The sequence below is a fragment of the Lissotriton helveticus genome, chromosome 2_2 (assembly GCF_964261635.1).
Source record: "Lissotriton helveticus chromosome 2_2, aLisHel1.1, whole genome shotgun sequence".
Lineage (NCBI taxonomy): Eukaryota > Metazoa > Chordata > Amphibia > Caudata > Salamandridae > Lissotriton > Lissotriton helveticus.
In genome coordinates, this window is record NC_136060.1 from 190,484,151 (window position 1) to 190,498,202 (window position 14,052).

The 14,052-nt window shown below is 44.2% G+C and overlaps 1 protein-coding gene across 8 annotated transcripts in view; it reads left to right on the top strand.

Annotated features, from left to right (window-relative positions):
• Window positions 1-14,052, top strand: part of LOC144821372 (toll-like receptor 6) — a 78,499-nt gene that overhangs the window by 28,462 nt on the left and 35,985 nt on the right. For all 8 annotated transcript variants that reach the window (XM_078678338.1, XM_078678344.1, XM_078678341.1 and 5 more), the window contains one exon: window positions 13,422-13,485. The gene's annotated coding sequence lies outside the window, so the exon portion shown is untranslated. The remainder of the gene's footprint in view (window positions 1-13,421; window positions 13,486-14,052) is intronic.

The following is a 14,052-nucleotide window of genomic DNA, read 5'->3' on the forward strand; positions in this document are numbered from 1 at the left end:
AAAAGCTTTCTCCTCATCGATCCTATGATTATAAAATCGACCTGGAACCAGGGGTCAATCTTCCTTGTAGTAGGATCTACGCACTCACTGAATCTGAGAACCAACGCTTGAAGGAGTATATAGAAAAGTATTTAGAAAACAGGTTGATTCGACCATCCCAGTCCCCGGTCTCCTCTCCAATATATTTCATCCCTAAACGAGAAGGAGGTCTTAGGCTGTGTATTGACTACCATGCCTTGAACAAGATTACGATCAAGAACCGATACCCACTACCTTTGATATCTGTCCTTCTGCATCATTTTGGTGATGGTCGTTGCCTTCTCGAAAATGGCGCATTTTGTTGCCTTGAAGGGAAACCCATCAGTCAAACAAATAGCCACTCAGCTGAATCAGAGTCTGATTAAGATTCACGGAATCCCAAAAGTTTTTATTTCGGATCTTGGATCTCAATTTCTATCCCATTACTGGAAAGCCTACATCAAGAAGTTAGGAATAGAAACACAATATTCCTCTAGTTTCCATCCTTAAACCGATGGCCAGACTGAGAGGACCAATCAGGAACTGAAGAAGTACCTTAGATTGTTCCTTTTAGATCAAGCAGGTGAATGGCCCGATCTTCTTTGGACTGGTGAGTTCACACATAATAATGCAAAGAATGCCTCAACTGGATATTCCCCCTTCTACTTGAATTACGGGAGGCATCCTAACTCAGTGATTACCAGTCAAGAGGTCTTGGTGCCCGCAGCACAAGAACTAGTTCAGCACCTTAGTGAAGTGCACGAGTCAGCCACCAAGAATTTAGCGCTAGCTAAGGAACACTATAAGGAGTATGTAGATAGGAAGAGAATACAGGAATTAGTTCTCCAGGTGGGAGATAGAGTTTGGCTGAACTCTAAGCACCTACGACTCGAGGGAAATAGGAAATTCCAACCATGCTTTGTCGGTCCCTTCCCGGTAGAACAGGTTTTGAATTCCGTGACCTATAAAATGACTCTACTTTCACAATTGAAGGTTCATCCAGTGTTTCACATATGTGACAAGGGGAGCCAGAACGGAAACAATGTGGGTGTGGGTCTGGCACCTAGACATGTGAACGGACCTCTCCTCCCTCTCTGTATACAGCAAGCGGAAAACTGGAGCAGATCTGTATGGGCCCGAAGAAGAAAACAATCCCTGTTTCTTTAACTGGGCTGAGTTCACATCAAGCCCCGCCCCCTTCAATGACACAGAGGACGCTGAACGAGTAAATCCTGGAAGCGAACAGACGTCGGTGTGTAATACACCCGGAGGGGAAGAAGGCGTGAGTGGAGAGAGAGCGGAGATTGAAGAAAGAAGAGGAATTGATGGAGCAGCGTACCAGGATCCAACGACACGGCGCATCGCCCAGCCACGCTTCAGGGGAAGCGTGGCTCTCACAGGTACGTTCGCGTATCTCGGTTGGGCGGAAAGGAAGGGTTTTAACCCACTCTAGAGAGCGATGCGGCCCCGTCACTCCCTCTCCTGAGCACAACCGGCACCTCGTAGCAATCTTGTTTTTCTGTTTTTTTTGTGTGCACAGAGTGTCTCCTCACTACCCTTCCCCTGACACCGTGTATATATTGAGCACCCAACTGAAATCAGTCTTTCTTTACTTTTGTTCCCTCGTAATCCGGACCGGTGGGTGGCCTCCCGATCATCCTGGAGTGGAGGAAACGAGGCCAGGACCTTCGGAAAGGGCGTGTTTCCCAGGAGGAGAAGTAATCCGAAGCACCCCTTCCCTACTATAGACTCACTAACTGCCAAAGACGCCTGTTAAAACCAATAAAACCCTCTTTAACCTCCTACCGGCTCACTGCGAGTTCCTCTAGCCCACCACAAGTGGTGGAGAATGCGAGCATAGAGGTAACCATCTGCAAACCTAAGATGGTAGACTTGCTGCAACACCTTGTAAAAGGGCAAGAACAACTAGGATGGGCTGTGGAGCAACAGCTTACATCCGCACAAGCGGACAGGGAGACATTTAAGAATACAATTTCTGCCCAGATAGAGGGGTTGCAAAAGCTGATGATGGACCCTGCTGCCCCCGCATTTTGGGAACCCCGAAGCCCTCATCCCAGCCCGTCAGGGATTTCCCTTCAAAAGTATATGGCGGGGGAAGACCCTGACGCATTCCTGCTCAATTTCGAGAGAGCCGCCCTAGCTTGTGGGTGGCCCCTAGAGAAGTGGCCGTTCTTTTTGGCCACCTTTCTAACTGGGGAGGCCCAGGCGGCATACCAGGTGGCGAACGCCACAGGGAACGCCCCTTATGCCACCATCAAAACCATCATTCTTGACCATCTCTGTCTTGACTCAGAGGCCTACTGTGTGCGCTTTAGAAAAGAGAGGGGAGCGCCAGGGCAGAATCCAAAGACTTTATTCTTTCGCTTGAAATGGCTGCTGATAAATGGCTCACCCCGCGGTTTGTTCGAAAGAGGAAATTATGGACAAAATTGATCTTAAACAATATTTAGAAGCTTTGCCCTATGGAACACAGAAATGGTTACGTCAGCATTCCAACCTGTCTACCGCCCAAGCGACGGAGATGGCCTCCACGTTCGCCAGGGCACAACCACAACTACATCCTTGGGAGCTTGAAAACCCCTCAGACCTCCCCTCAAAGTAGACAGAAAACCCTGCCAGAGTACGGAGTCATATATCCCTCGCCCCTCCAGGCCTGATCTTCCCCCTTTCAAGGGACCCCAGTGTTTCGAGTGTGGGGCCTGGGGGCATATCGCTAGACTCTGTCCACAAAGAAAGACAGCCGAAGAACCCATTATTAAGGAAGGGCTTCTTTATCGGCAGGGGAACAAAGAAGAACCCCTCCAGCTCTTAGTCCCTACCTCTTTCAGAGAACAAATAATGTTCTATTCACATACTCACCTTCTAGCGGGGCACATAGGAAGCAAAAAAACACACAAAATGTATTGAGGTACTTCTATGGGCCAGGCGTTTATAAGGACATAAAAAGCAATTGTCAAGCATGTGATATATGTCAAAAGAAAAACACCCATTGTCCTCCATCCGTACCCTTGCAGCCGCTCCCGATAATTGGTACCCCTTTCGAAAGAGTAGGGATGGATTTGATAGGGCCCCTCCCAAGGACCAGCCGGGGAAACCTTTATGCCCTAGTCATAGTGGACTATGCCACTAGATTCCCCGAGGCCTTTCCCCTGAAAGCCCCTACCTCCCGTGTTATAGCGTAGAAGTTTATTGAGTTGTTTTCCAGAGTAGGGTTCCCAAAAGAGATCTTAACAGATCAAGGTACACCTTTTGTGTCCCGATTAATGCGAGAAGTATGCAGAATGTTGGACCTCCGTCACATCAAGATGTCAGTATACCACCCGCAGACGGACGGACTTGTGGAGCGCTATAACGGAACCCTCAAGTCTACCCTCAAGAAGATGCTGTCCCTAAATGGGAGGCAATGGGATCTCATACTCCCCCTGGCTTTATACGTGATACGAGGACAAAGGCAAGCAGCATTGGATGTTCATCCTTTGAAATGTTATATGAACGCCAGCCCAGAACACTGCTCGAAATGACCAAAGAAGCATGGGAGACTGAAGAAGCAGGAGAAGAACGAAGTATCCTAGAGTACAGCCAGTCACTAAAGAACAAACTAGGAAAAATAAGGGAACTGGCATATTCCAGCCTGGAGAGGATCCAGGGAAGACAAAAGACGTACTATGATAAAGGGAAAAAGTGGTACTATGATAAAGGGAAAAAGTGGAGACGACTCGAGGTGGACGATTGGGCTCTTACTACCCTCCGCCACAAAAAAATTCCAAGCGGAATGGATGGGACCCTATAAAGTGACCGGAACCCTCGGTAAAACGAGCTATAGGATCTAGATATCACCTCGAAAGACCCAGACCTATCATATCAACGCCTTAAAAAAAATGGATCGAGCCTCCCCAAAAGAGTACTAACCTCACCTTACCCACGGGGTCTTCCTCTCCGTCATCCTTAGAAGAACTGGTGATTAACGAAGACCTTAGGCAACAGGAGCAAGAAAGCCTGCATGAAGTACTTGTTCCTTTTTTTTCGCTATTTTCGGATCTCCCGGGGAAGACCTCGGTGATAGAACACCGGATTGAAACACGAATGGGAGCGGTAGTCAAACAACGGCCCTACAGGATACCCGCCGCCAAGAGGCTGGCTGTGCGGAAGGAAGTCCAAGTAATGCTACGCCTAGGACTCATCAGGCCGTCCCGGAGCGAATGGTCCTCACCAATTGTAATGGTGCCAAAGCCAGACGGAAGCACGAGGTTTTGTATGGACTTCAGCGCATTGAACAATCTTTCCTCCTTTGATGCCTACCCTATACCTCGAATCGAAGAGCTGATCGAAAAACTCGGAGAGGCCAAATACATAAGCATGTTAGACTTGACCAAAGGTTATTGGCAAGTGCCCCTACGGGAGGAGGACCGGAAAAAGAAGGCCTTTGTAACACCGGACGGCCTATACGAGTTCAATGTCCTCCCCTTTGGCCTGCATGGAGCCCTAGCGACTTTTCAGCGCCTAATGAACGACATCCTGAGAGAATACAAAACCTTCTGCTCCGCCTACCTAGTCAACATCATAATTTTCAGTCCCACATGGGAAAGCCACCCAGAACACTTACAGACCATACTGGGGAGCCTTCAGAAAGCTGGCCTACATGTAAAATCGAAGAAATCTCGTATGGGTTACCAAAAAGTGAAGTACCTGGGATATGTTCTAGGACACGGAGTAATCGAGCCCCAGATAGAGAAGATCAGGGCGATAGCAGATACCCCCTTCCCCAAGAGCAAAAAAGAGATGAGGACTTTTCTGGGACTAATAGGGTACTATTGCCGCTTTATCCTCTCGTTTTCCGAGATAGCAGCTCCGTTAACAGAAACCCTAAAAAATGACTTCAAGCCTTTAACATAGCAGAGTCCCTCGTCCGACATGTGGAGAGCCTTTAACTCTCTAACGAGGGTAATTGCTACCAGTCCAGTGTTGTCCTCCCCGGATTTCACCAGACCTTTTATCCTCCACACCGACGCTTCCGATTATGGGGTGGGGGCCGTTCCATCTCAACTGTCTCCTGATGGAGTGGAGCATCCGATACTCTACATCAGCAGGAAACTCTTTCCAAGAGAACTAAAATACCCAACCATCGAGAAAGAGTGTCTCGCAATAAAGTGGGCTGTTGATAAATTACGATTTTACATCGAAGGTCACCCATTCACCCTATACACTGACCATGCTCCTCTCCAGTGGATGAGCCATAATATCTCACAGAATCCCCGAGTCCTTGGATGGTTTTTGTCCCTCCAACCATTCTCCTTTAAGGTCTGTCATTGCAGGGGAATTGATAACGGCATTGCCGACTTTCTTTCTCGGGTTTCCTCTCCCCGACCGGGAGAATCCAGGGTGGTGGTGGTATGTGACGAGGGGAGCCAGGACGGAACCGATGCGTGTGTGGGTCTGGCACCTAGACATGTGAACGGACCTCTCTCCCCCTCTCTGTATACAGCAACCGGAAAACTGGAGCAGATCTGACACACCACTGTATGGGCCCGAAGAAGAAAACGATCCCTGTTCCTTTAACTGGTCCGAGTTCACATCAAGCCCCGCCCCCTTAGATGATGCAGAGGACGCTGATCGAGTAAATCCCGGAAGCGAACAGACGTCGGTGTGTTCTACACCCGGAGGAGAAGAAGGCGTGAGCGGAGAGAGAGCGGAGATTGAAGAAAGAAGAGGACTTGACGGAGCAGCGTACCAGGATCCTTCCTGACATCTAGCGGAGCCAGGAGGCCAACGTCATGGCGCATCGCCCAGCCACGCTTCAGGGGAAGCGTGGCTCTCACAGGTACATTCGCGTATCTCGGGTTGGGCGGGAAGGAAGAGTCTGAAACCACCTTAGAGAGCAATGCGGCCCGTCACTCCCTCTCCTGAGCACAACCGGCACCTCGTAGCAATCTTGTTTTTCTTTTTTTTTTGTGTGGACAGAGTGACTCCACACTACCCTTCCCCTGACACCGTGTATATATTGGGCACCGACTGAAATCAGTCTTTCTTTACTTTTGTTCCCTCGTAATCCGGACCGGTGGGTGGCCTCCCGATCATCCTGGAGTGGAGGAAACGAGGCCAGGACCTTCAGAAAGGGCGTGTTTCCCAGGAGGAGAAGGAATCCGAAGCACCCACTCCCTACTATAGACTCACTAACCGCCGAAGACGCCTGTTAAAACCAATAAAACCTTCTTCAACTCCTACCGTGTCACTGTTCCTCTAGCCCGCCACAACATATCTCTGTTAAAAAAGGTATCTCCAAGCTTCAAAGTTGTAGATGGGCAGGAAGAGTTTGAGGTCAAAAGAATCTTAGAATCTAAACTCGTTCAAGTCAAGGTTTTTTACCTGGTGGATTGGAAAGGTTACGGTCCCGAAGAGAGATCTTAGGAGGTGGAATCTGACGTCCATGCTCCACAATTGGTTAAGGCCTTTCATTTGCAATACCCACACAAACCCCAGCCCGAGGCTTGACCTTGCAGGGGATACTGTCAGGGCTCGGGCTCATGTGATTCCCAGCATCTTGTTAAAACACATCCCGGGCCCCGTGCCTGTATTTCGGAGACCACAGGTGTTTGTCACTAAGTCCCGGGATTTTGGACGGGCGCGCCCATGATGGCGCCTCGCCAATATGATTGCCGGTCTAGTCTCTCACGTTTGGTCGCGAGCCAGATTGCAGACACAGCTGTGAAGTGCGGCGGCAGCGGTCTAAGCCGCACACTTCACCGATTACTTCACCGTGGCAGGACCTGTGCCCCTTAGCTCTTGTAGTCAGTCACAGTTAGGTAGTTAGTTTCTGCCAGGCTTTAAGCGTAGATTAGTTCCATATCGCTGTTCATCAGATAGTTAGTTAGACAGAGAATCTTGAACAATTAACCAAGTAAACTCCTCCCTACCAAGTAATTTCTGAGAGGCATTCCGAAGGCTGGTCTTCTCCTCAGCATTTCTTGAGGAACGTCTTCAACCAGTCATACCCTGAACCGAGTACTTCAAGAAACCGCAAATATTCTCCTATTGGAGAGAAAGAATGTGTTAAGTGTTACATGTAAACTAAATATTGAAACATAGTTTCTAGAGAGTTGTCAAAGTAATTTAGCATACTCACTTCAAATATTGTTTACTGAAACTACGAATATTCTGAAAACCTAAGAAAGATAAGAAAAAGCATTAATATCAAAAAGAAATCTTGAATAGTTGACAGAAGAGAAGGAATTGCCTGACGCTAGAAGGGTAAGAATTCAGAGAACTCAGCAGGTATATCTAGAGAGAGCCTTGGATGTGAGTTTGGAAGTTATTAATGTTATTGTTTGTTTTTTAGTTCACCAAGAAAGAAAGAATAGAGTCAGAACCAAATTACAAAAAGAGAGGCAAGAGGGAGCTGAGACAGAGTGGTGAACCGAGGAAAGCTAGGCAGTCTTTTCATGTGACCTACCCATTTCCCCCGTAACGGTTATCACAACCTCCTGTTTGTTGGGGTTCGTGGGAATGCCTGTAGAGGGGATTGGGAATTCTCGACATTCTGCTCCCGCAAGTACCAGAATTGAAGTGAGTGTGTCAATGAGCATTGTGACACTCTCACAGCATGGGAAGGAGAACTTTGCCACAGGGGCCATGAGGGACTACAGGCCCCATATATCAGTGCACCAGGGAGGTGCTTCTGCAGAGCGCTATATAGTGCATCGCCTGCTCCTGCTGCGCAGGATGTGCCCAGGCTGTGCTTGGGCCAAGAGTGGGCCCATGTTTGCCCAGTAGAGGCTAGGCCATCCTTCTGACATCTGGAGGCTCAAAAGGTACGAATATCTACTATCTTAACCTCCCGCTCCTTTCGACTTACTGTTGCAAGCACCAATTCAGAAGCCTATTGTCCATCACTGACTGTATTTTGTGGTCCTAATATGGGGAAAATAAAGGTGTTGGAGACATTCTTAAGGGCTTCTGAGGTGTTCTCCTTAGGATAAGTAGCAGGCAGGAGACAAAAAGTAGTTGAAGAAACAGCATAAGTTTATTGTACATCTCATGCAAGGGACCTCAGCCACCAACAGTCCAAGCAAACTGACCAAAGCTTTCCAATTATAACCTTCTCTCTCAAGGGGAACAGTTCCACAACAGAACACAACCTAGCAACCTCAGAAATGCAGATTGTGCAATACAAGGCACCGAAAGGAGAGACTTTAAAGCAGAATACCACAGCTTCCTTATCAAAGAAAATGATTTGACAAACAACAGCAACACCTTGACTGGGATAGATACTCTGATTGAAGAGGTTGAGTCAATGTTAAAGCCTAAACACCCTCCCGGATCCCTTCACTCTCCTTTATCGGGTATAAAGGGGTATGGGACGACATTAACTAAAATATTTACTAAGCAATCCGGGAATGGAGGCAAAGCTTTTGGACCCTAGTCTTACAAGCAGCTCAAATCAGTAATGGCTGTGTTATGGCTGAACCCGTACAAATTGAGCTCATTTTAGAGTCCGCGTCTAAGTGTCTTCCTGACAAGACTAGTATTCCTTGTAAAAATCAATACTCTCTGTTGTATTCTACTTGTTTGCATTCTATTTCCATGGTCACTTGTGTTGTCATTGGAATGTACGGGGGGATTCCAGCTAATGATTCGAGGTTAGGCAGTTGCGCTGATACCTCTGATCTAGGCTGGTGTGTTGGGACTGTGCTGTTTACCATTGAGTAATAAAGAAGACAGCTTTACTTTTTTTGCCTTCGTGAATTCCTTGAAGAACCTGTTGTTACAATTGGTGATGATTGGGATCTCATCGTACACCATACAGCACTTTTCTAACTGCTCAGGATTTAAGTTCATCAACGTTTTCACCCATGATGTACAGCACTCTTTACTGTGTGGACTGAGGTGCTTACTATTTTATTTATCTTTTAAATATTTTCAATTGGGCCTGCCATCTCTCCAACTGCCACTGTCGCGAGCGCCCAGACTTACCTGCACGTGCCATTCCGAATCTTCCTCACTGGAGATTCTTCTGCTCTCTGGCCATTCTCTCTCCTCCCGAGTTCCAGCCTTTCTCACGTCACGATTCACGTCTGAGTGACGCGAGTCACGCAACGTGCTGCCATTTTGAGGTCAAGCATCAACTTTTCAGCATTTTCTGCGCGGTGACGCGCACACCAGTCAAGTTTGCTGAAATCTATTTAGTGCATACCTTTTATTACGAAAATCGGTGATGCGCACACCTGGTCTTATCAACACACATCTGTGAGATTGACACATCATACTTTATCAACAAAGCACAATTGTGTAATCATTACAGCGTGTTTGTCATTATTTCAACAGGTGACACGCACACCTACATTCAGTGTGTTTTGCACAATCCTACAATTCACATTGTTTCACAGATCACAGGTGAATTTTACATTTTTTTGGCTCATTTATTCTTAAGCTTGATGGGCAGTTATGCATTCTAAGTGCTAATTTTGACTGTTCTCTGAAGGGCGCTTTGCTTATTTTGATTCATATCATTCGCTTATATATCATTCAATATGCACAATTTTACACGTCCTCCACATTTCTTACCAGAACCAGATATACCAAAAACAAAATGGGAGCAATGATTTAAAGGTTTTGCCAATTATATAATAGCTCTGGTTGGAGCAAAATTTGAGCCAGTTAGGAAATGAGCTCTTCTGTACAATAATCTTGGGTCAGAAGGTCAACATATTTTTGATCACTTGCCAGTGGTTACTCAATCTGATGAAACTGATTGGGATGTTTATAAAGAGGTAGTTTGCAGACTTGCCAACTTTTTTAAGTATGACACCAGCGTGGTAGTGGAGACACACAAATTCTACACTAGACGTCAATTGGAGTTTGAATCCATTGACTTTTTTTAGCTGAATTGAGAGTTTTAATTGCTGCCTGTGAATTTGATGGAAACATTGATTCCTACCTGAGAGACCAGCTAATCGTCAATTGTTTCGACCAAAAAATGCAAGAAAGATTACTTTGTTGTAGGAATCCGTCATTAAATGAAACTCTTGAATTAGCCAGAGGCATTGAAAGATCAGAGAGAATTAAACAAATCTAAGATTGATCCTGTGCCTGAATCGGTTAAGGCAAATGGAACTAGACCTAAATCTACGTTCTCAAAACCTAGAGACAGAAAAAAGCAAAGTGCTTGTTACAGATGTGGATCTCTTACACATTTAGCCAATGCAAAGAATTGTCCTGCCATTGGTAAACTTTGTATTAACTGTAAAAAATATGGTCACTTTTCACGATTGTGCAAGAATCCTCAGAAAATAGCGATCCTTGAAAATGTAGAGGATTCTTCTGAAAATAATATTTGTACTGTTAAAAGTTTTAAAAAGATCGTCCTTTCAATTGATTCAGATTTAAATGATGATGGTCCTTTGTGTAATGTAACCATTGGTGATGTGGAAATTCAGGTAACTGTAGATTCTGGTTCCCCGGTTACTTTTGTCACTGATGGGTTGTTTTATAAGCATTGGAATTCAGTCCAACTTTCACCTCCAGACATTCCTACTATTTTTTTTGGGGGGGTCATAATATCGATATGTTAGGGGTTTTTCTCGACAATGTCAAATTTAAAGACAGAGTAATTTTTACTAAAGTATACGTGGCAAAAAAAGGATACAACATCCTAGGATGGAAGGATCAAGAGAAATTTGGCATGGTTTTAAGGCCAGGCACCTCATGTCCTATTTCTCTAGTGGATATACCGGATGTAAATCCTTCTTTATAACAGCTCCTTCTTAAGCATGATTCCTTATTTAATGGTAAATTAGGTTTGGTGCATGATTTTGAACACAAAATTATTTTAAAGAAGAATGTTGTTCCCATCATCCACAAACTAGGAATGGTCCACTATGCATCAGAGATCAGCTAAAACAACATTTGGAAAATCTTTGCTCTGCCAAGGTCTTAGAACCAATTAATTCATCTGAGTGGACTTCTCCGATTTTCCTCGTGAAGAAGAAAGGTTCTAAGGACGTCAGACTTTGCATTGATCTAAGATCTTTGAACAAGAACATCTTAGTTGACTGTTTTCCTTTGCCCAAAATCCAGGAAATCCTAGCCCAGTTGGGAGGTGCAAATTGTGTTTCGTGTCTCGACTTAAAACCTGCTTACCATCAGGTGGAGCTTGCTGAAGATTCTTGCTCCCTCACAGCTTTTAACACACCTTTTGGTGCTTTCAGATTTTTGCGAATGCCTTTCGGACTGGCATGGCCGCTTCTGTGTTTCAGAAACTAATGTATAAGTTATTTAGGGATTGCAATAATGTTCTTCTTCTCTAGAAAAATTGTCTAGTGTATTGCAAATTCTAGAGTCAAATGGCTTTACAGTTAAAAAAGAAAAATGTACATTTTTAGTCAAAGATATTGATTATCTAGGTCATCATATTTCTGAGTCTGGTATTTTACCCAAGTCAGACCTCGTCAAAGCCATTGTTGAAAGTCCTCCTCCGGAGAACAAAGATCAATTGAGATCTTTTCTGGGAGTATGTATTCACGGTTCATTGATAGTTTTGATTTTCAAGCTGGACCTTTAAGGAAATTACTTAGGAAAGTTGAACAATTTACTTGGAAGGAAACTGAATCTGCAGCATTCAGTAATTTAAAAAATCTTATTGTGAATGCTCCTGCTCTATACCCTTTCAGAGATGATGTACAATCTATTGTTACTGTAGATGCCAGTGGAGTTGGGTTAGGTGCAGTTCTTACCCAATTGGTAGAAGGTGTTGAGCATACAGTAGGTTTTGCTTCTAGATCTTTATCTCAAACAGAATTCCATTATAGCACCATTGAAAGGGAGGCTCTAGCCTGTATGTGGGCTACTAAGCATTTTGAAACATTTCTTTGGGGTAGAAGATATGTTTTGGTTACGGATCACACACCTCTAGTTTTCTTATTATCCAGAAAAGATCATGATAAGGTCTGTCTCAGATTGGTAAGACTACTTTCAAGTATGTTTGAATTCAATTTTTTAATCGAACATATTCCGGGATGAAAAAATGCTCGTGCTGATTTTCTTTCTAGATGTCCCCTACATAATGAGAATTACATTTCTTTTAATGATGATCCTGAGTGTGTTGTTGGTTTGGTTGTTTTGGATGGAGCAATCAGTAACTCAGAATGGTTGGATTGTGTTAAACGTGATTATTTACAGAATTTAATTAAGAGTCATATCATTAATGGTTGGCCTGATGAAAGGAATTTGGAGGAAGGTTTGCGCCAATTTTACGAAGTAAAGGATGATCTCACCATTGAAAATGATTTCATTATGAGGGGAAGTTTGTTAATTCCTCCTGGGGAGCTTAAGTTAAGTTTGCTCAATTTTGCTTATCAAGGTCACCTTGGTATAACTGGTACTAAAAACGGTTGCGTCTATAATATTGGTGGCCAAGAATGGATGTTGAAGTGGAGAATTTTTTAGGGCATTGTATCAGTTGTTCTGAGGCTGATAAATAATTGAAGGTTCGTAATACTCCCCTTCACCCTGTTGACTTTCCCAACGCACTTTGTGAAAAATTGGGGACAGATTTTATTGGACCAATGTACAATCTCAAATCCAACATGAGATTTGCTTTGGTCACGGGTGAATACTTCTCAAAATGGGTGGAATGTAAGTTTCTATCTGAACCTTCTACTATCCCAGTAATCATTATGCTGAATGATTTGTTTTATAGAGAAGGTATTCCTAAGTATTTAGTGTCAGAAAATGGAGTACAGTTTAAGTCTCATGCCATGGAAACATGTTTAACCAATATGGGTATCAACCACATGACTGTGGCTCTCTATCGTCCCCAATGAAATGCCATGGTAGAGAGAGTGATCAAAAAGTTGAAAGATACTTTTCTATTAGTTTCTGTTCAGGGTGAATCTATTCAAAAAGCTGTTCAAGAAAGATTATGGAGTTACCACAATACTCCACACTCTATGACTGGGGTTCCTCCTTTTGTATTGCTCAAAGGGCGTTTTGATTCTTCTAACCTCAGTCCACATTGGGTTTTGGAGCAAACAAAATGTTCTGACAAGTTACCTGATCTCAAACAATTATGTGACTCTTTTGAAAAGGCACAGTCTAAAATGAAACAAGTCTATGACATTAACAAGAAAGTAAAAGATATACAACTTTCAGTGGGGGATTTTATCAAAGTTAAAAGACCAGTTGGAGCAAAAGGTCATAAATCTAAGTTTTATCCCATGACAAGGATTATTAAAGTATACAGACATGCAGTTTTGGGTGAAAATGGAAAATGGTGGAGTATTAAAAGGAATGTGGTTTTTGTGAAAAACAATGCTCAAGAAAGTTGTGTATATGATACGCCTTGCACGTCCTCTGGTTTCTCTTTACCAGACTGTTTTTCTTCCTTCCAGTCATTCGGTTGATTTTCTCCTCAAAACACTGGTGGTGGTGATGCGACTGTTCTTCAAGATACTGGTAATGGAAATTGTTCTGTTTCTGCACTTTCAAATTCTTGTATGTTGCAAGATAATGATAGTGTTATTGCTGATTCTAATCCTTGTGGGGTAGCTGCTCTTCCCAGGGAGAGCAAAAGAAGGATATGTGCTCCCTATTATCTTAAGGATTACATTCAATGAGTTTTATTAGTTATGTTTTTTGTGTGTTTTGTTTAGTCACATCATTTGTATTTATTTTCTTTGTGGAAAAGGGGAAGATGTGTTGTATTCTACTTGTTTGCATTCTGTTTTCATGGTCACTTGTGTTGTCATTGGAATGTACGGGGGGGATTCCAGCTAATGATTCGAGGTGAGGCAGTTAGGCTGATACCTCTGATCTAGGCTGGTGTGTTGGGACTGTGCTGTGTACCATTGAGTAACAAAGAAGATAGCTTTACTTCTTCTGCCTTTGTGAATTCCTTGAAGAACCTGCTGTTACACTCTCCTTTGGAAGGCTGCAAACCCATTCTTTACTGTGAGTCTGCTTCTTTGAGCGGCCATGTCGATACCCATATTAAAGCTAGCTACCAATCTGCTATGCTACAGG